The 19,625-nt window shown below is 42.4% G+C and overlaps 14 non-coding genes across 14 annotated transcripts; all 14 read right to left on the bottom strand.

The window, feature by feature from the left end:
- Window positions 1–332: 332 nt before the first annotated feature.
- On the bottom strand, window positions 333–404 carry TRNAG-UCC (transfer RNA glycine (anticodon UCC)). Its single transcript has one exon. It is a non-coding gene; the product is annotated as a tRNA-Gly (tRNA).
- A 754-nt stretch (window positions 405–1,158) lies between these two features.
- Window positions 1,159–1,244, bottom strand: TRNAY-GUA (transfer RNA tyrosine (anticodon GUA)). The gene is given in 2 exon segments: window positions 1,159–1,194; window positions 1,208–1,244. It is a non-coding gene; the product is annotated as a tRNA-Tyr (tRNA).
- Window positions 1,245–1,340: 96 nt separating this feature from the next.
- On the bottom strand, window positions 1,341–1,413 carry TRNAA-AGC (transfer RNA alanine (anticodon AGC)). Its single transcript has one exon. It is a non-coding gene; the product is annotated as a tRNA-Ala (tRNA).
- A 689-nt stretch (window positions 1,414–2,102) lies between these two features.
- Window positions 2,103–2,174, bottom strand: TRNAG-UCC (transfer RNA glycine (anticodon UCC)). Its single transcript has one exon. It is a non-coding gene; the product is annotated as a tRNA-Gly (tRNA).
- Window positions 2,175–2,928: 754 nt separating this feature from the next.
- On the bottom strand, window positions 2,929–3,014 carry TRNAY-GUA (transfer RNA tyrosine (anticodon GUA)). Its single transcript is given in 2 exon segments — window positions 2,929–2,964; window positions 2,978–3,014. It is a non-coding gene; the product is annotated as a tRNA-Tyr (tRNA).
- An 871-nt stretch (window positions 3,015–3,885) lies between these two features.
- On the bottom strand, window positions 3,886–3,957 carry TRNAG-UCC (transfer RNA glycine (anticodon UCC)). Its single transcript has one exon. It is a non-coding gene; the product is annotated as a tRNA-Gly (tRNA).
- Window positions 3,958–4,712: 755 nt separating this feature from the next.
- Window positions 4,713–4,798, bottom strand: TRNAY-GUA (transfer RNA tyrosine (anticodon GUA)). Its single transcript is given in 2 exon segments — window positions 4,713–4,748; window positions 4,762–4,798. It is a non-coding gene; the product is annotated as a tRNA-Tyr (tRNA).
- A 1,872-nt stretch (window positions 4,799–6,670) lies between these two features.
- TRNAA-AGC (transfer RNA alanine (anticodon AGC)) lies at window positions 6,671–6,743 on the bottom strand. The gene has a single exon. It is a non-coding gene; the product is annotated as a tRNA-Ala (tRNA).
- A 694-nt stretch (window positions 6,744–7,437) lies between these two features.
- TRNAG-UCC (transfer RNA glycine (anticodon UCC)) lies at window positions 7,438–7,509 on the bottom strand. Its single transcript has one exon. It is a non-coding gene; the product is annotated as a tRNA-Gly (tRNA).
- Window positions 7,510–9,214: 1,705 nt separating this feature from the next.
- TRNAG-UCC (transfer RNA glycine (anticodon UCC)) lies at window positions 9,215–9,286 on the bottom strand. Its single transcript has one exon. It is a non-coding gene; the product is annotated as a tRNA-Gly (tRNA).
- A 1,703-nt stretch (window positions 9,287–10,989) lies between these two features.
- TRNAG-UCC (transfer RNA glycine (anticodon UCC)) lies at window positions 10,990–11,061 on the bottom strand. Its single transcript has one exon. It is a non-coding gene; the product is annotated as a tRNA-Gly (tRNA).
- A 3,227-nt stretch (window positions 11,062–14,288) lies between these two features.
- Window positions 14,289–14,360, bottom strand: TRNAG-UCC (transfer RNA glycine (anticodon UCC)). The gene has a single exon. It is a non-coding gene; the product is annotated as a tRNA-Gly (tRNA).
- A 1,704-nt stretch (window positions 14,361–16,064) lies between these two features.
- Window positions 16,065–16,136, bottom strand: TRNAG-UCC (transfer RNA glycine (anticodon UCC)). The gene has a single exon. It is a non-coding gene; the product is annotated as a tRNA-Gly (tRNA).
- A 1,694-nt stretch (window positions 16,137–17,830) lies between these two features.
- TRNAG-UCC (transfer RNA glycine (anticodon UCC)) lies at window positions 17,831–17,902 on the bottom strand. Its single transcript has one exon. It is a non-coding gene; the product is annotated as a tRNA-Gly (tRNA).
- Window positions 17,903–19,625: the final 1,723 nt, after the last annotated feature.

Here is a 19,625-nt window from a genome sequence, read left to right as displayed (position 1 = left end):
CTTTGGCACAAGTTGATCCAGGATTCAGGGTTTTGACCAGTAATTTTTGAGCCAAAACGCGTTTGCTTTTGACAGAAGCTACACCAACCAGCACAATACCAATGTTTACCTTGGCATTGCTTTTGTATTGCGGACTAACCCTACTAAGTTTCAAACAATAACTGATGAGCAGCAAATGGTTTAGATGAAGTGTTGAAAAAGCTAAGAACGCTTCTCTTCGTTTTTTTCTCCTTTTTGTGGTTGCTAAACTGTAAGAAGAGAGTAGAGCATGAGCTTGAACACAAAACATTAAAAGAGAATAAACGCAACACCAATGGTGAAAAAGCAAGCCATGCGTTGGCCGGGAATCGAACCCGGGTCAACTGCTTGGAAGGCAGCTATGCTCACCACTATACCACCAACGCTTACGTAAGCGCGCATTTTTTTTTTACATTTTCTGCAATAACAGTAAACGTTCTAGCAAATCCTTTCTAAGTACATGGAGAATCAAACTGGGGGAGAGTGAAAAAAGTTGTGATGTAGCACAATCCCAAGGAGAACCATTGACCTTTTATGGTTTGTTTATAGAAAATTTTGAGACGTCGTAAAGGCCTTCTGGTCCTTTAGCGGCATGAGTTGAACTGGGATTCAGGGTTTTAACCAGTGTTTTTTTGAGCCAAAAGGGTTTGCTGTAGACAGGGGCATTTAGATGAAATGTAATGATGAAGAGTATAAAACACAACCGTTTAGCAGAGGATGGTTTCGATCCATCGACCTCTGGGTTATGGGCCCAGCACGCTTCCGCTGCGCCACTCTGCTTATGGTGGAGGATGCTCAGAGTTGAAGTCTAATTACTGCCTGCCTTCTGGTCTATGTCATGTAATTTATCAGCCATTTCTTATCTGTTGGCAACTAAATTATTCTTGGTGCTTTGCAAATGTTTGTTTTTGTTGAAAATCATGTCTCTGTGGCGCAATCGGTTAGCGCGTTCGGCTGTTAACCGAAAGGTTGGTGGTTCGAGTCCACCCAGGGACGTTGCACCCTTTTGCTTCAGTTGAAGAAGTTTTTGCATTTGTGCTAAGCATCTCCCTCAAGTAAAAGCCATTTTGCTGACGATGTTTTGAATTCACGAGACAAACTGGAGAAAAACCTTCTGGATGAGATAGGATAAACAAAACTTCCTTCGAGCCGGAATTGAACCAGCGACCTAAGGATTGCTAATTTAGAGCTACAGTCCTCCGCTCTACCAGCTGAGCTATCGAAGGATTGTTGAAAGCCCACTAGGTTTGGCCATGGGTGCCACGAGCAGGTGGTAAAAATGATTCATTCAACCCAGCGAAAAAGGAATTCAGCGGTAGTATTGGAGAATGCGGGCATCGATCCCGCTACCTCTCGCATGCTAAGCGAGCGCTCTACCACTTGAGCTAATCCCCCAAACCTGGCAAACATATCGTCAGTTTCACGTCACACCAGGTCACAATTTTCATATACAATCACACATGCCAGTGCAAGCTTTTTTTTTTTTTTTTTTAAGTGTGGATTCCATTTTTGCATACTGGAAGAACATTTAAGGAGTCTACAACGTGATTGGTGCCCTACAAATACAGTTGGGCAACTTTCTAGCAACCCCTTTCTATGTACATGGAGAATCAAATTGGGGACAGTGAAAAAAACTTGCATAGTTTGAAGAAAAAAGTTGCGATGTAGCACAATCCCAAAAGAGAACCATTGACCTTTTATGGCTTTGTTTGTTTATAGAAACTGCTGAGAGGTCGTGAAGGCCTTCTGGTCCTTTGGCACAAGTTGATCCAGGATTCAGGGTTTTGACCAGTAATTTTTGAGCCAAAACGCGTTTGCTTTTGACAGAAGCTACACCAACCAGCACAATACCAATGTTTACCTTGGCATTGCTTTTGTATTGCGGACTAACCCTACTAAGTTTCAAACAATAACTGATGAGCAGCAAATGGTTTAGATGAAGTGTTGAAAAAGCTAAGAACGCTTCTCTTCGTTTTTTTCTCCTTTTTGTGGTTGCTAAACTGTAAGAAGAGAGTAGAGCATGAGCTTGAACACAAAACATTAAAAGAGAATAAACGCAACACCAATGGTGAAAAAGCAAGCCATGCGTTGGCCGGGAATCGAACCCGGGTCAACTGCTTGGAAGGCAGCTATGCTCACCACTATACCACCAACGCTTACGTAAGCGCGCATTTTTTTTTTACATTTTCTGCAATAACAGTAAACGTTCTAGCAAATCCTTTCTAAGTACATGGAGAATCAAACTGGGGGAGAGTGAAAAAAGTTGTGATGTAGCACAATCCCAAGGAGAACCATTGACCTTTTATGGTTTGTTTATAGAAAATTTTGAGACGTCGTAAAGGCCTTCTGGTCCTTTAGCGGCATGAGTTGAACTGGGATTCAGGGTTTTAACCAGTGTTTTTTTGAGCCAAAAGGGTTTGCTGTAGACAGGGGCATTTAGATGAAATGTAATGATGAAGAGTATAAAACACAACCGTTTAGCAGAGGATGGTTTCGATCCATCGACCTCTGGGTTATGGGCCCAGCACGCTTCCGCTGCGCCACTCTGCTTATGGTGGAGGATGCTCAGAGTTGAAGTCTAATTACTGCCTGCCTTCTGGTCTATGTCATGTAATTTATCAGCCATTTCTTATCTGTTGGCAACTAAATTATTCTTGGTGCTTTGCAAATGTTTGTTTTTGTTGAAAATCATGTCTCTGTGGCGCAATCGGTTAGCGCGTTCGGCTGTTAACCGAAAGGTTGGTGGTTCGAGTCCACCCAGGGACGTTGCACCCTTTTGCTTCAGTTGAAGAAGTTTTTGCATTTGTGCTAAGCATCTCCCTCAAGTAAAAGCCATTTTGCTGACGATGTTTTGAATTCACGAGACAAACTGGAGAAAAACCTTCTGGATGAGATAGGATAAACAAAACTTCCTTCGAGCCGGAATTGAACCAGCGACCTAAGGATTGCTAATTTAGAGCTACAGTCCTCCGCTCTACCAGCTGAGCTATCGAAGGATTGTTGAAAGCCCACTAGGTTTGGCCATGGGTGCCACGAGCAGGTGGTAAAAATGATTCATTCAACCCAGCGAAAAAGGAATTCAGCGGTAGTATTGGAGAATGCGGGCAACGATCCCGCTACCTCTCGCATGCTAAGCGAGCGCTCTACCACTTGAGCTAATCCCCCAAACCTGGCAAACATATCGTCAGTTTCACGTCACACCAGGTCACAATTTTCATATACAATCACACATGCCAGTGCAAGCTTTTTTTTTTTTTTTTTTTTTTTTTTTTTTTAATTGTGGATTCCATTTTTGCATACTGGAAGAACATTTAAGGAGTCTACAACGTGATTGGTGCCCTACAAATACAGTTGGGCAACTTTCTAGCAACCCCTTTCTATGTACATGGAGAATCAAATTGGGGACAGTGAAAAAAACTTGCATAGTTTGAAGAAAAAAGTTGCGATGTAGCACAATCCCAAAAGAGAACCATTGACCTTTTATGGCTTTGTTTGTTTATAGAAACTGCTGAGAGGTCGTGAAGGCCTTCTGGTCCTTTGGCACAAGTTGATCCAGGATTCAGGGTTTTGACCAGTAATTTTTGAGCCAAAACGCGTTTGCTTTTGACAGAAGCTACACCAACCAGCACAATACCAATGTTTACCTTGGCATTGCTTTTGTATTGCGGACTAACCCTACTAAGTTTCAAACAATAACTGATGAGCAGCAAATGGTTTAGATGAAGTGTTGAAAAAGCTAAGAACGCTTCTCTTCGTTTTTTTCTCCTTTTTGTGGTTGCTAAACTGTAAGAAGAGAGTAGAGCATGAGCTTGAACACAAAACATTAAAAGAGAATAAACGCAACACCAATGGTGAAAAAGCAAGCCATGCGTTGGCCGGGAATCGAACCCGGGTCAACTGCTTGGAAGGCAGCTATGCTCACCACTATACCACCAACGCTTACGTAAGCGCGCATTTTTTTTTTTACATTTTCTGCAATAACAGTAAACGTTCTAGCAAATCCTTTCTAAGTACATGGAGAATCAAACTGGGGGAGAGTGAAAAAAGTTGTGATGTAGCACAATCCCAAGGAGAACCATTGACCTTTTATGGTTTGTTTATAGAAAATTTTGAGACGTCGTAAAGGCCTTCTGGTCCTTTAGCGGCATGAGTTGAACTGGGATTCAGGGTTTTAACCAGTGTTTTTTTGAGCCAAAAGGGTTTGCTGTAGACAGGGGCATTTAGATGAAATGTAATGATGAAGAGTATAAAACACAACCGTTTAGCAGAGGATGGTTTCGATCCATCGACCTCTGGGTTATGGGCCCAGCACGCTTCCGCTGCGCCACTCTGCTTATGGTGGAGGATGCTCGGAGTTGAAGTCTAATTACTGCCTGCCTTCTGGTCTATGTCATGTAATTTATCAGCCATTTCTTATCTGTTGGCAACTAAATTATTCTTGGTGCTTTGCAAATGTTTGTTTTTGTTGAAAATCATGTCTCTGTGGCGCAATCGGTTAGCGCGTTCGGCTGTTAACCGAAAGGTTGGTGGTTCGAGTCCACCCAGGGACGTTGCACCCTTTTGCTTCAGTTGAAGAAGTTTTTGCATTTGTGCTAAGCATCTCCCTCAAGTAAAAGCCATTTTGCTGACGATGTTTTGAATTCACGAGACAAACTGGAGAAAAACCTTCTGGATGAGATAGGATAAACAAAACTTCCTTCGAGCCGGAATTGAACCAGCGACCTAAGGATTGCTAATTTAGAGCTACAGTCCTCCGCTCTACCAGCTGAGCTATCGAAGGATTGTTGAAAGCCCACTAGGTTTGGCCATGGGTGCCACGAGCAGGTGGTAAAAATGATTCATTCAACCCAGTGAAAAAGGAATTCAGCGGTAGTATTGGAGAATGCGGGCATCAATCCCGCTACCTCTCGCATGCTAAGCGAGCGCTCTACCACTTGAGCTAATCCCCCAAACCTGGCAAACATATCGTCAGTTTCACGTCACACCAGGTCACAATTTTCATATACAATCACACATGCCAGTGCAAGCTTTTTTTTTTTTTTTTTTTTTTTTAATTGTGGATTCCATTTTTGCATACTGGAAGAACATTTAAGGAGTCTACAACGTGATTGGTGCCCTACAAATACAGTTGGGCAACTTTCTAGCAACCCCTTTCTATGTACATGGAGAATCAAATTGGGGACAGTGAAAAAAACTTGCATAGTTTGAAGAAAAAAGTTGCGATGTAGCACAATCCCAAAAGAGAACCATTGACCTTTTATGGCTTTGTTTGTTTATAGAAACTGCTGAGAGGTCGTGAAGGCCTTCTGGTCCTTTGGCACAAGTTGATCCAGGATTCAGGGTTTTGACCAGTAATTTTTGAGCCAAAACGCGTTTGCTTTTGACAGAAGCTACACCAACCAGCACAATACCAATGTTTACCTTGGCATTGCTTTTGTATTGCGGACTAACCCTACTAAGTTTCAAACAATAACTGATGAGCAGCAAATGGTTTAGATGAAGTGTTGAAAAAGCTAAGAACGCTTCTCTTCGTTTTTTTCTCCTTTTTGTGGTTGCTAAACTGTAAGAAGAGAGTAGAGCATGAGCTTGAACACAAAACATTAAAAGAGAATAAACGCAACACCAATGGTGAAAAAGCAAGCCATGCGTTGGCCGGGAATCGAACCCGGGTCAACTGCTTGGAAGGCAGCTATGCTCACCACTATACCACCAACACTTACGTAAGCGCGCATTTTTTTTTTACATTTTCTGCAATAACAGTAAACGTTCTAGCAAATCCTTTCTAAGTACATGGAGAATCAAACTGGGGGAGAGTGAAAAAAGTTGTGATGTAGCACAATCCCAAGGAGAACCATTGACCTTTTATGGTTTGTTTATAGAAAATTTTGAGACGTCGTAAAGGCCTTCTGGTCCTTTAGCGGCATGAGTTGAACTGGGATTCAGGGTTTTAACCAGTGTTTTTTTGAGCCAAAAGGGTTTGCTGTAGACAGAGGCATTTAGATGAAATGTAATGATGAAGAGTATAAAACACAACCGTTTAGCAGAGGATGGTTTCGATCCATCGACCTCTGGGTTATGGGCCCAGCACGCTTCCGCTGCGCCACTCTGCTTATGGTGGAGGATGCTCAGAGTTGAAGTCTAATTACTGCCTGCCTTCTGGTCTATGTCATGTAATTTATCAGCCATTTCTTATCTGTTGGCAACTAAATTATTCTTGGTGCTTTGCAAATGTTTGTTTTTGTTGAAAATCATGTCTCTGTGGCGCAATCGGTTAGCGCGTTCGGCTGTTAACCGAAAGGTTGGTGGTTCGAGTCCACCCAGGGACGTTGCACCCTTTTGCTTCAGTTGAAGAAGTTTTTGCATTTGTGCTAAGCATCTCCCTCAAGTAAAAGCCATTTTGCTGACGATGTTTTGAATTCACGAGACAAACTGGAGAAAAACCTTTTGGATGAGATAGGATAAACAAAACTTCCTTCGAGCCGGAATTGAACCAGCGACCTAAGGATTGCTAATTTAGAGCTACAGTCCTCTGCTCTACCAGCTGAGCTATCGAAGGATTGTTGAAAGCCCACTAGGTTTGGCCATGGGTGCCACGAGCAGGTGGTAAAAATGATTCATTCAACCCAGCGAAAAAGGAATTCAGCGGTAGTATTGGAGAATGCGGGCATCGATCCCGCTACCTCTCGCATGCTAAGCGAGCGCTCTACCACTTGAGCTAATCCCCCAAACCTGGCAAACATATCGTCAGTTTCACGTCACACCAGGTCACAATTTTCATATACAATCACACATGCCAGTGCAAGCTTTTTTTTTTTTTTTTTTTTTTTAAGTGTGGATTCCATTTTTGCATACTGGAAGAACATTTAAGGAGTCTACAACGTGATTGGTGCCCTACAAATACAGTTGGGCAACTTTCTAGCAACCCCTTTCTATGTACATGGAGAATCAAATTGGGGACAGTGAAAAAAACTTGCATAGTTTGAAGAAAAAAGTTGCGATGTAGCACAATCCCAAAAGAGAACCATTGACCTTTTATGGCTTTGTTTGTTTATAGAAACTGCTGAGAGGTCGTGAAGGCCTTCTGGTCCTTTGGCACAAGTTGATCCAGGATTCAGGGTTTTGACCAGTAATTTTTGAGCCAAAACGCGTTTGCTTTTGACAGAAGCTACACCAACCAGCACAATACCAATGTTTACCTTGGCATTGCTTTTGTATTGCGGACTAACCCTACTAAGTTTCAAACAATAACTGATGAGCAGCAAATGGTTTAGATGAAGTGTTGAAAAAGCTAAGAACGCTTCTCTTCGTTTTTTTCTCCTTTTTGTGGTTGCTAAACTGTAAGAAGAGAGTAGAGCATGAGCTTGAACACAAAACATTAAAAGAGAATAAACGCAACACCAATGGTGAAAAAGCAAGCCATGCGTTGGCCGGGAATCGAACCCGGGTCAACTGCTTGGAAGGCAGCTATGCTCACCACTATACCACCAACGCTTACGTAAGCGCGCATTTTTTTTTTTACATTTTCTGCAATAACAGTAAACGTTCTAGCAAATCCTTTCTAAGTACATGGAGAATCAAACTGGGGGAGAGTGAAAAAAGTTGTGATGTAGCACAATCCCAAGGAGAACCATTGACCTTTTATGGTTTGTTTATAGAAAATTTTGAGACGTCGTAAAGGCCTTCTGGTCCTTTAGCGGCATGAGTTGAACTGGGATTCAGGGTTTTAACCAGTGTTTTTTTGAGCCAAAAGGGTTTGCTGTAGACAGGGGCATTTAGATGAAATGTAATGATGAAGAGTATAAAACACAACCGTTTAGCAGAGGATGGTTTCGATCCATCGACCTCTGGGTTATGGGCCCAGCACGCTTCCGCTGCGCCACTCTGCTTATGGTGGAGGATGCTCAGAGTTGAAGTCTAATTACTGCCTGCCTTCTGGTCTATGTCATGTAATTTATCAGCCATTTCTTATCTGTTGGCAACTAAATTATTCTTGGTGCTTTGCAAATGTTTGTTTTTGTTGAAAATCATGTCTCTGTGGCGCAATCGGTTAGCGCGTTCGGCTGTTAACCGAAAGGTTGGTGGTTCGAGTCCACCCAGGGACGTTGCACCCTTTTGCTTCAGTTGAAGAAGTTTTTGCATTTGTGCTAAGCATCTCCCTCAAGTAAAAGCCATTTTGCTGACGATGTTTTGAATTCACGAGACAAACTGGAGAAAAACCTTCTGGATGAGATAGGATAAACAAAACTTCCTTCGAGCCGGAATTGAACCAGCGACCTAAGGATTGCTAATTTAGAGCTACAGTCCTCCGCTCTACCAGCTGAGCTATCGAAGGATTGTTGAAAGCCCACTAGGTTTGGCCATGGGTGCCACGAGCAGGTGGTAAAAATGATTCATTCAACCCAGCGAAAAAGGAATTCAGCGGTAGTATTGGAGAATGCGGGCATCAATCCCGCTACCTCTCGCATGCTAAGCGAGCGCTCTACCACTTGAGCTAATCCCCCAAACCTGGCAAACATATCGTCAGTTTCACGTCACACCAGGTCACAATTTTCATATACAATCACACATGCCAGTGCAAGCTTTTTTTTTTTTTTTTTTTTTTTTAATTGTGGATTCCATTTTTGCATACTGGAAGAACATTTAAGGAGTCTACAACGTGATTGGTGCCCTACAAATACAGTTGGGCAACTTTCTAGCAACCCCTTTCTATGTACATGGAGAATCAAATTGGGGACAGTGAAAAAAACTTGCATAGTTTGAAGAAAAAAGTTGCGATGTAGCACAATCCCAAAAGAGAACCATTGACCTTTTATGGCTTTGTTTGTTTATAGAAACTGCTGAGAGGTCGTGAAGGCCTTCTGGTCCTTTGGCACAAGTTGATCCAGGATTCAGGGTTTTGACCAGTAATTTTTGAGCCAAAACGCGTTTGCTTTTGACAGAAGCTACACCAACCAGCACAATACCAATGTTTACCTTGGCATTGCTTTTGTATTGCGGACTAACCCTACTAAGTTTCAAACAATAACTGATGAGCAGCAAATGGTTTAGATGAAGTGTTGAAAAAGCTAAGAACGCTTCTCTTCGTTTTTTTCTCCTTTTTGTGGTTGCTAAACTGTAAGAAGAGAGTAGAGCATGAGCTTGAACACAAAACATTAAAAGAGAATAAACGCAACACCAATGGTGAAAAAGCAAGCCATGCGTTGGCCGGGAATCGAACCCGGGTCAACTGCTTGGAAGGCAGCTATGCTCACCACTATACCACCAACGCTTACGTAAGCGCGCATTTTTTTTTTACATTTTCTGCAATAACAGTAAACGTTCTAGCAAATCCTTTCTAAGTACATGGAGAATCAAACTGGGGGAGAGTGAAAAAAGTTGTGATGTAGCACAATCCCAAGGAGAACCATTGACCTTTTATGGTTTGTTTATAGAAAATTTTGAGACGTCGTAAAGGCCTTCTGGTCCTTTAGCGGCATGAGTTGAACTGGGATTCAGGGTTTTAACCAGTGTTTTTTTGAGCCAAAAGGGTTTGCTGTAGACAGGGGCATTTAGATGAAATGTAATGATGAAGAGTATAAAACACAACCGTTTAGCAGAGGATGGTTTCGATCCATCGACCTCTGGGTTATGGGCCCAGCACGCTTCCGCTGCGCCACTCTGCTTATGGTGGAGGATGCTCAGAGTTGAAGTCTAATTACTGCCTGCCTTCTGGTCTATGTCATGTAATTTATCAGCCATTTCTTATCTGTTGGCAACTAAATTATTCTTGGTGCTTTGCAAATGTTTGTTTTTGTTGAAAATCATGTCTCTGTGGCGCAATCGGTTAGCGCGTTCGGCTGTTAACCGAAAGGTTGGTGGTTCGAGTCCACCCAGGGACGTTGCACCCTTTTGCTTCAGTTGAAGAAGTTTTTGCATTTGTGCTAAGCATCTCCCTCAAGTAAAAGCCATTTTGCTGACGATGTTTTGAATTCACGAGACAAACTGGAGAAAAACCTTCTGGATGAGATAGGATAAACAAAACTTCCTTCGAGCCGGAATTGAACCAGCGACCTAAGGATTGCTAATTTAGAGCTACAGTCCTCCGCTCTACCAGCTGAGCTATCGAAGGATTGTTGAAAGCCCACTAGGTTTGGCCATGGGTGCCACGAGCAGGTGGTAAAAATTATTCATTCAACCCAGCGAAAAAGGAATTCAGCGGTAGTATTGGAGAATGCGGGCATCGATCCCGCTACCTCTCGCATGCTAAGCGAGCGCTCTACCACTTGAGCTAATCCCCCAAACCTGGCAAACATATCGTCAGTTTCACGTCACACCAGGTCACAATTTTCATATACAATCACACATGCCAGTGCAAGCTTTTTTTTTTTTTTTTTTTTTTTAAGTGTGGATTCCATTTTTGCATACTGGAAGAACATTTAAGGAGTCTACAACGTGATTGGTGCCCTACAAATACAGTTGGGCAACTTTCTAGCAACCCCTTTCTATGTACATGGAGAATCAAATTGGGGACAGTGAAAAAAACTTGCATAGTTTGAAGAAAAAAGTTGCGATGTAGCACAATCCCAAAAGAGAACCATTGACCTTTTATGGCTTTGTTTGTTTATAGAAACTGCTGAGAGGTCGTGAAGGCCTTCTGGTCCTTTGGCACAAGTTGATCCAGGATTCAGGGTTTTGACCAGTAATTTTTGAGCCAAAACGCGTTTGCTTTTGACAGAAGCTACACCAACCAGCACAATACCAATGTTTACCTTGGCATTGCTTTTGTATTGCGGACTAACCCTACTAAGTTTCAAACAATAACTGATGAGCAGCAAATGGTTTAGATGAAGTGTTGAAAAAGCTAAGAACGCTTCTCTTCGTTTTTTTCTCCTTTTTGTGGTTGCTAAACTGTAAGAAGAGAGTAGAGCATGAGCTTGAACACAAAACATTAAAAGAGAATAAACGCAACACCAATGGTGAAAAAGCAAGCCATGCGTTGGCCGGGAATCGAACCCGGGTCAACTGCTTGGAAGGCAGCTATGCTCACCACTATACCACCAACGCTTACGTAAGCGCGCGTTTTTTTTTTTACATTTTCTGCAATAACAGTAAACGTTCTTTCTTATTTTTAGTGACTCTATAGCGACAGGGTCTGTTCCGCAGGACTGGCGCATAGCAAATGTGGTGCCAATATTCAAAAAGGGCTCTAAAAGTGAACCTGGAAATTATAGGCCAGTAAGTCTAACCTCTATTGTTGGTAAAATATTTGAAGGGTTTCTGAGGGATGTTATTCTGGATTATCTCAATGAGAATAACTGTTTAACTCCATATCAGCATGGGTTTATGAGAAATCGCTCCTGTCAAACCAATCTAATCAGTTTTTATGAAGAGGTAAGCTATAGACTGGACCACGGTGAGTCATTGGACGTGGTATATCTCGATTTTTCCAAAGCGTTTGATACCGTGCCGCACAAGAGGTTGGTACACAAAATGAGAATGCTTGGTCTGGGGGAAAATGTGTGTAAATGGGTTAGTAACTGGCTTAGTGATAGAAAGCAGAGGGTGGTTATAAATGGTATAGTCTCTAACTGGGTCGCTGTGACCAGTGGGGTACCGCAGGGGTCAGTATTGGGACCTGTTCTCTTCAACATATTCATTAATGATCTGGTAGAAGGTTTACACAGTAAAATATCGATATTTGCAGATGATACAAAACTATGTAAAGCAGTTAATACAAGAGAAGATAGTATTCTGCTACAGATGGATCTGGATAAGTTGGAAACTTGGGCTGAAAGGTGGCAGATGAGGTTTAACAATGATAAATGTAAGGTTATACACATGGGAAGAGGGAATCAATATCACCATTACACACTGAACGGGAAACCACTGGGTAAATCTGACAGGGAGAAGGACTTGGGGATCCTAGTTAATGATAAACTTACCTGGAGCAGCCAGTGCCAGGCAGCAGCTGCCAAGGCAAACAGGATCATGGGGTGCATTAAAAGAGGTCTGGATACATATGATGAGAGCATTATACTGCCTCTGTACAAATCCCTAGTTAGACCGCACATGGAGTACTGTGTCCAGTTTTGGGCACCGGTGCTCAGGAAGGATATAATGGAACTAGAGAGAGTACAAAGGAGGGCAACAAAATTAATAAAGGGGATGGGAGAACTACAATACCCAGATAGATTAGCGAAATTAGGATTATTTAGTCTAGAAAAAAGACGACTGAGGGGCGATCTAATAACCATGTATAAGTATATAAGGGGACAATACAAATATCTCGCTGAGGATCTGTTTATACCAAGGAAGGTGACGGGCACAAGGGGGCATTCTTTGCGTCTGGAGGAGAGAAGGTTTTTCCACCAACATAGAAGAGGATTCTTTACTGTTAGGGCAGTGAGAATCTGGAATTGCTTGCCTGAGGAGGTGGTGATGGCGAACTCAGTCGAGGGGTTCAAGAGAGGCCTGGATGTCTTCCTGGAGCAGAACAATATTGTATCATACAATTATTAGGTTCTGTAGAAGGACGTAGATCTGGGTATTTATTATGATGGAATATAGGCTGAACTGGATGGACAAATGTCTTTTTTCGGCCTTACTAACTATGTTACTATGTTACTATGTTACTATGTTCTAGCAAATCCTTTCTAAGTACATGGAGAATCAAACTGGGGGAGAGTGAAAAAAGTTGTGATGTAGCACAATCCCAAGGAGAACCATTGACCTTTTATGGTTTGTTTATAGAAAATTTTGAGACGTCGTAAAGGCCTTCTGGTCCTTTAGCGGCATGAGTTGAACTGGGATTCAGGGTTTTAACCAGTGTTTTTTTGAGCCAAAAGGGTTTGCTGTAGACAGGGGCATTTAGATGAAATGTAATGATGAAGAGTATAAAACACAACCGTTTAGCAGAGGATGGTTTCGATCCATCGACCTCTGGGTTATGGGCCCAGCACGCTTCCGCTGCGCCACTCTGCTTATGGTGGAGGATGCTCAGAGTTGAAGTCTAATTACTGCCTGCCTTCTGGTCTATGTCATGTAATTTATCAGCCATTTCTTATCTGTTGGCAACTAAATTATTCTTGGTGCTTTGCAAATGTTTGTTTTTGTTGAAAATCATGTCTCTGTGGCGCAATCGGTTAGCGCGTTCGGCTGTTAACCGAAAGGTTGGTGGTTCGAGTCCACCCAGGGACGTTGCACCCTTTTGCTTCAGTTGAAGAAGTTTTTGCATTTGTGCTAAGCATCTCCCTCAAGTAAAAGCCATTTTGCTGACGATGTTTTGAATTCACGAGACAAACTGGAGAAAAACCTTCTGGATGAGATAGGATAAACAAAACTTCCTTCGAGCCGGAATTGAACCAGCGACCTAAGGATTGCTAATTTAGAGCTACAGTCCTCCGCTCTACCAGCTGAGCTATCGAAGGATTGTTGAAAGCCCACTAGGTTTGGCCATGGGTGCCACGAGCAGGTGGTAAAAATGATTCATTCAACCCAGCGAAAAAGGAATTCAGCGGTAGTATTGGAGAATGCGGGCATCAATCCCGCTACCTCTCGCATGCTAAGCGAGCGCTCTACCACTTGAGCTAATCCCCCAAACCTGGCAAACATATCGTCAGTTTCACGTCACACCAGGTCACAATTTTCATATACAATCACACATGCCAGTGCAAGCTTTTTTTTTTTTTTTTTTTTTTTTAATTGTGGATTCCATTTTTGCATACTGGAAGAACATTTAAGGAGTCTACAACGTGATTGGTGCCCTACAAATACAGTTGGGCAACTTTCTAGCAACCCCTTTCTATGTACATGGAGAATCAAATTGGGGACAGTGAAAAAAACTTGCATAGTTTGAAGAAAAAAGTTGCGATGTAGCACAATCCCAAAAGAGAACCATTGACCTTTTATGGCTTTGTTTGTTTATAGAAACTGCTGAGAGGTCGTGAAGGCCTTCTGGTCCTTTGGCACAAGTTGATCCAGGATTCAGGGTTTTGACCAGTAATTTTTGAGCCAAAACGCGTTTGCTTTTGACAGAAGCTACACCAACCAGCACAATACCAATGTTTACCTTGGCATTGCTTTTGTATTGCGGACTAACCCTACTAAGTTTCAAACAATAACTGATGAGCAGCAAATGGTTTAGATGAAGTGTTGAAAAAGCTAAGAACGCTTCTCTTCGTTTTTTTCTCCTTTTTGTGGTTGCTAAACTGTAAGAAGAGAGTAGAGCATGAGCTTGAACACAAAACATTAAAAGAGAATAAACGCAACACCAATGGTGAAAAAGCAAGCCATGCGTTGGCCGGGAATCGAACCCGGGTCAACTGCTTGGAAGGCAGCTATGCTCACCACTATACCACCAACGCTTACGTAAGCGCGCATTTTTTTTTTACATTTTCTGCAATAACAGTAAACGTTCTAGCAAATCCTTTCTAAGTACATGGAGAATCAAACTGGGGGAGAGTGAAAAAAGTTGTGATGTAGCACAATCCCAAGGAGAACCATTGACCTTTTATGGTTTGTTTATAGAAAATTTTGAGACGTCGTAAAGGCCTTCTGGTCCTTTAGCGGCATGAGTTGAACTGGGATTCAGGGTTTTAACCAGTGTTTTTTTGAGCCAAAAGGGTTTGCTGTAGACAGGGGCATTTAGATGAAATGTAATGATGAAGAGTATAAAACACAACCGTTTAGCAGAGGATGGTTTCGATCCATCGACCTCTGGGTTATGGGCCCAGCACGCTTCCGCTGCGCCACTCTGCTTATGGTGGAGGATGCTCAGAGTTGAAGTCTAATTACTGCCTGCCTTCTGGTCTATGTCATGTAATTTATCAGCCATTTCTTATCTGTTGGCAACTAAATTATTCTTGGTGCTTTGCAAATGTTTGTTTTTGTTGAAAATCATGTCTCTGTGGCGCAATCGGTTAGCGCGTTCGGCTGTTAACCGAAAGGTTGGTGGTTCGAGTCCACCCAGGGACGTTGCACCCTTTTGCTTCAGTTGAAGAAGTTTTTGCATTTGTGCTAAGCATCTCCCTCAAGTAAAAGCCATTTTGCTGACGATGTTTTGAATTCACGAGACAAACTGGAGAAAAACCTTCTGGATGAGATAGGATAAACAAAACTTCCTTCGAGCCGGAATTGAACCAGCGACCTAAGGATTGCTAATTTAGAGCTACAGTCCTCCGCTCTACCAGCTGAGCTATCGAAGGATTGTTGAAAGCCCACTAGGTTTGGCCATGGGTGCCACGAGCAGGTGGTAAAAATGATTCATTCAACCCAGCGAAAAAGGAATTCAGCGGTAGTATTGGAGAATGCGGGCATCAATCCCGCTACCTCTCGCATGCTAAGCGAGCGCTCTACCACTTGAGCTAATCCCCCAAACCTGGCAAACATATCGTCAGTTTCACGTCACACCAGGTCACAATTTTCATATACAATCACACATGCCAGTGCAAGCTTTTTTTTTTTTTTTTTTTTTTTTAATTGTGGATTCCATTTTTGCATACTGGAAGAACATTTAAGGAGTCTACAACGTGATTGGTGCCCTACAAATACAGTTGGGCAACTTTCTAGCAACCCCTTTCTATGTACATGGAGAATCAAATTGGGGACAGTGAAAAAAACTTGCATAGTTTGAAGAAAAAAGTTGCGATGTAGCACAATCCCAAAAGAGAACCATTGACCTTTTATGGCTTTGTTTGTTTATAGAAACTGCTGAGAGGTCGTGAAGGCCTTCTGGTCCTTTGGCACAAGTTGATCCAGGATTCAGGGTTTTGACCAGTAATTTTTGAGCCAAAACGCGTTTGCTTTTGACAGAAGCTACACCAACCAGCACAATACCAATGTTTACCTTGGCATTGCTTTTGTATTGCGGACTAACCCTACTAAGTTTCAAACAATAACTGATGAGCAGCAAATGGTTTAGATGAAGTGTTGAAAAAGCTAAGAACGCTTCTCTTCGTTTTTTTCTCCTTTTTGTGGTTGCTAAACTGTAAGAAGAGAGTAGAGCATGAGCTTGAACACAAAACATTAAAAGAGAATAAACGCAACACCAATGGTGAAAAAGCAAGCCATGCGTTGGCCGGGAATCGAACCCGGGTCAACTGCTTGGAAGGCAGCTATGCTCACCACTATACCACCAACGCTTACGTAAGCGCGCATTTTTTTTTTACATTTTCTGCAATAACAGTAAACGTTCTAGCAAATCCTTTCTAAGTACATGGAGAATCAAACTGGGGGAGAGTGAAAAAAGTTGTGATGTAGCACAATCCCAAGGAGAACCATTGACCTTTTATGGTTTGTTTATAGAAAATTTTGAGACGTCGTAAAGGCCTTCTGGTCCTTTAGCGGCATGAGTTGAACTGGGATTCAGGGTTTTAACCAGTGTTTTTTTGAGCCAAAAGGGTTTGCTGTAGACAGGGGCATTTAGATGAAATGTAATGATGAAGAGTATAAAACACAACCGTTTAGCAGAGGATGGTTTCGATCCATCGACCTCTGGGTTATGGGCCCAGCACGCTTCCGCTGCGCCACTCTGCTTATGGTGGAGGATGCTCAGAGTTGAAGTCTAATTACTGCCTGCCTTCTGGTCTATGTCATGTAATTTATCAGCCATTTCTTATCTGTTGGCAACTAAATTATTCTTGGTGCTTTGCAAATGTTTGTTTTTGTTGAAAATCATGTCTCTGTGGCGCAATCGGTTAGCGCGTTCGGCTGTTAACCGAAAGGTTGGTGGTTCGAGTCCACCCAGGGACGTTGCACCCTTTTGCTTCAGTTGAAGAAGTTTTTGCATTTGTGCTAAGCATCTCCCTCAAGTAAAAGCCATTTTGCTGACGATGTTTTGAATTCACGAGACAAACTGGAGAAAAACCTTCTGGATGAGATAGGATAAACAAAACTTCCTTCGAGCCGGAATTGAACCAGCGACCTAAGGATTGCTAATTTAGAGCTACAGTCCTCCGCTCTACCAGCTGAGCTATCGAAGGATTGTTGAAAGCCCACTAGGTTTGGCCATGGGTGCCACGAGCAGGTGGTAAAAATGATTCATTCAACCCAGCGAAAAAGGAATTCAGCGGTAGTATTGGAGAATGCGGGCATCGATCCCGCTACCTCTCGCATGCTAAGCGAGCGCTCTACCACTTGAGCTAATCCCCCAAACCTGGCAAACATATCGTCAGTTTCACGTCACACCAGGTCACAATTTTCATATACAATCACACATGCCATTGCAAGCTTTTTTTTTTTTTTAAGTGTGGATTCCATTTTTGCATACTGGAAGAACATTTAAGGAGTCTACAACGTGATTGGTGCCCTACAAATACAGTTGGGCAACTTTCTAGCAACCCCTTTCTATGTACATGGAGAATCAAATTGGGGACAGTGAAAAAAACTTGCATAGTTTGAAGAAAAAAGTTGCGATGTAGCACAATCCCAAAAGAGAACCATTGACCTTTTATGGCTTTGTTTGTTTATAGAAACTGCTGAGAGGTCGTGAAGGCCTTCTGGTCCTTTGGCACAAGTTGATCCAGGATTCAGGGTTTTGACCAGTAATTTTTGAGCCAAAACGCGTTTGCTTTTGACAGAAGCTACACCAACCAGCACAATACCAATGTTTACCTTGGCATTGCTTTTGTATTGCGGACTAACCCTACTAAGTTTCAAACAATAACTGATGAGCAGCAAATGGTTTAGATGAAGTGTTGAAAAAGCTAAGAACGCTTCTCTTCGTTTTTTTCTCCTTTTTGTGGTTGCTAAACTGTAAGAAAAGAGTAGAGCATGAGCTTGAACACAAAACATTAAAAGAGAATAAACGCAACACCAATGGTGAAAAAGCAAGCCATGCGTTGGCCGGGAATCGAACCCGGGTCAACTGCTTGGAAGGCAGCTATGCTCACCACTATACCACCAACGCTTACGTAAGCGCGCATTTTTTTTTTACATTTTCTGCAATAACAGTAAACGTTCTAGCAAATCCTTTCTAAGTACATGGAGAATCAAACTGGGGGAGAGTGAAAAAAGTTGTGATGTAGCACAATCCCAAGGAGAACCATTGACCTTTTATGGTTTGTTTATAGAAAATTTTGAGACGTCGTAAAGGCCTTCTGGTCCTTTAGCGGCACGAGTTGAACTGGGATTCAGGGTTTTAACCAGAGTTTTTTTGAGCCAAAAGGGTTTGCTGTAGACAGGGGCATTTAGATGAAATGTAATGATGAAGAGTATAAAACACAACCGTTTAGCAGAGGATGGTTTCGATCCATCGACCTCTGGGTTATGGGCCCAGCACGCTTCCGCTGCGCCACTCTGCTTATGGTGGAGGATGCTCAGAGTTGAAGTCTAATTACTGCCTGCCTTCTGGTCTATGTCATGTAATTTATCAGCCATTTCTTATCTGTTGGCAACTAAATTATTCTTGGTGCTTTGCAAATGTTTGTTTTTGTTGAAAATCATGTCTCTGTGGCGCAATCGGTTAGCGCGTTCGGCTGTTAACCGAAAGGTTGGTGGTTCGAGTCCACCCAGGGACGTTGCACCCTTTTGCTTCAGTAGTAAGCTACAGTTGAAGAAGTTTTTGCATTTGTGCTAAGCATCTCCCTCAAGTAAAAGCCATTTTGCTGACGATGTTTTGAATTCACGAGATAAACTGGAGAAAAACCTTCTGGATGAGATAGGATAAACAAAACTTCCTTCGAGCCGGAATTGAACCAGCGACCTAAGGATTGATAATTTAGAGCTACAGTCCTCCGCTCTACCAGCTGAGCTATCGAAGGATTGTTGAAAGCCCACTAGGTTTGGCCATGGGTGCCACGAGCAGGTGGTAAAAATGATTCATTCAACCCAGCGAAAAAGGAATTCAGCAGTAGTATTGGAGAATGCGGGCATCGATCCCGCTACCTCTCGCATGCTAAGCGAGCGCTCTACCACTTGAGCTAATCCCCCAAACCTGGCAAACATATCGTCAGTTTCACGTCACACCAGGTCACAATTTTCATATACAATCACACATGCCATTGCAAGCTTTTTTTTTTTTTTTTTTTTTTTTTAAGTGTGGATTCCATTTTTGCATACTGGAAGAACATTTAAGGAGTCTACAACGTGATTGGTGCCCTACAAATACAGTTGGGCAACTTTCTAGCAACCCCTTTCTATGTACATGGAGAATCAAATTGGGGACAGTGAAAAAAACTTGCATAGTTTGAAGAAAAAAGTTGCGATGTAGCACAATCCCAAAAGAGAACCATTGACCTTTTATGGCTTTGTTTGTTTATAGAAACTGCTGAGAGGTCGTGAAGGCCTTCTGGTCCTTTGGCACAAGTTGATCAAGGATTCAGGGTTTTGACCAGTAATTTTTGAGCCAAAACGCGTTTGCTTTTGACAGAAGCTACACCAACCAGCACAATACCAATGTTTACCTTGGCATTGCTTTTGTATTGCGGACTAACCCTACTAAGTTTCAAACAATAACTGATGAGCAGCAAATGGTTTAGATGAAGTGTTGAAAAAGCTAAGAACGCTTCTCTTCGTTTTTTTCTCCTTTTTGTGGTTGCTAAACTGTAAGAAGAGAGTAGAGCATGAGCTTGAACACAAAAGAGAACATTAAAAGAGAATAAACGCAACACCAATGGTGAAAAAGCAAGCCA

Source organism: Ranitomeya imitator, chromosome 5 (assembly GCF_032444005.1).
Source record: "Ranitomeya imitator isolate aRanImi1 chromosome 5, aRanImi1.pri, whole genome shotgun sequence".
Lineage (NCBI taxonomy): Eukaryota > Metazoa > Chordata > Amphibia > Anura > Dendrobatidae > Ranitomeya > Ranitomeya imitator.
Note: the sequence above shows the minus strand (reverse complement) of the source record. Positions and strands in the feature narration are given on the sequence as shown.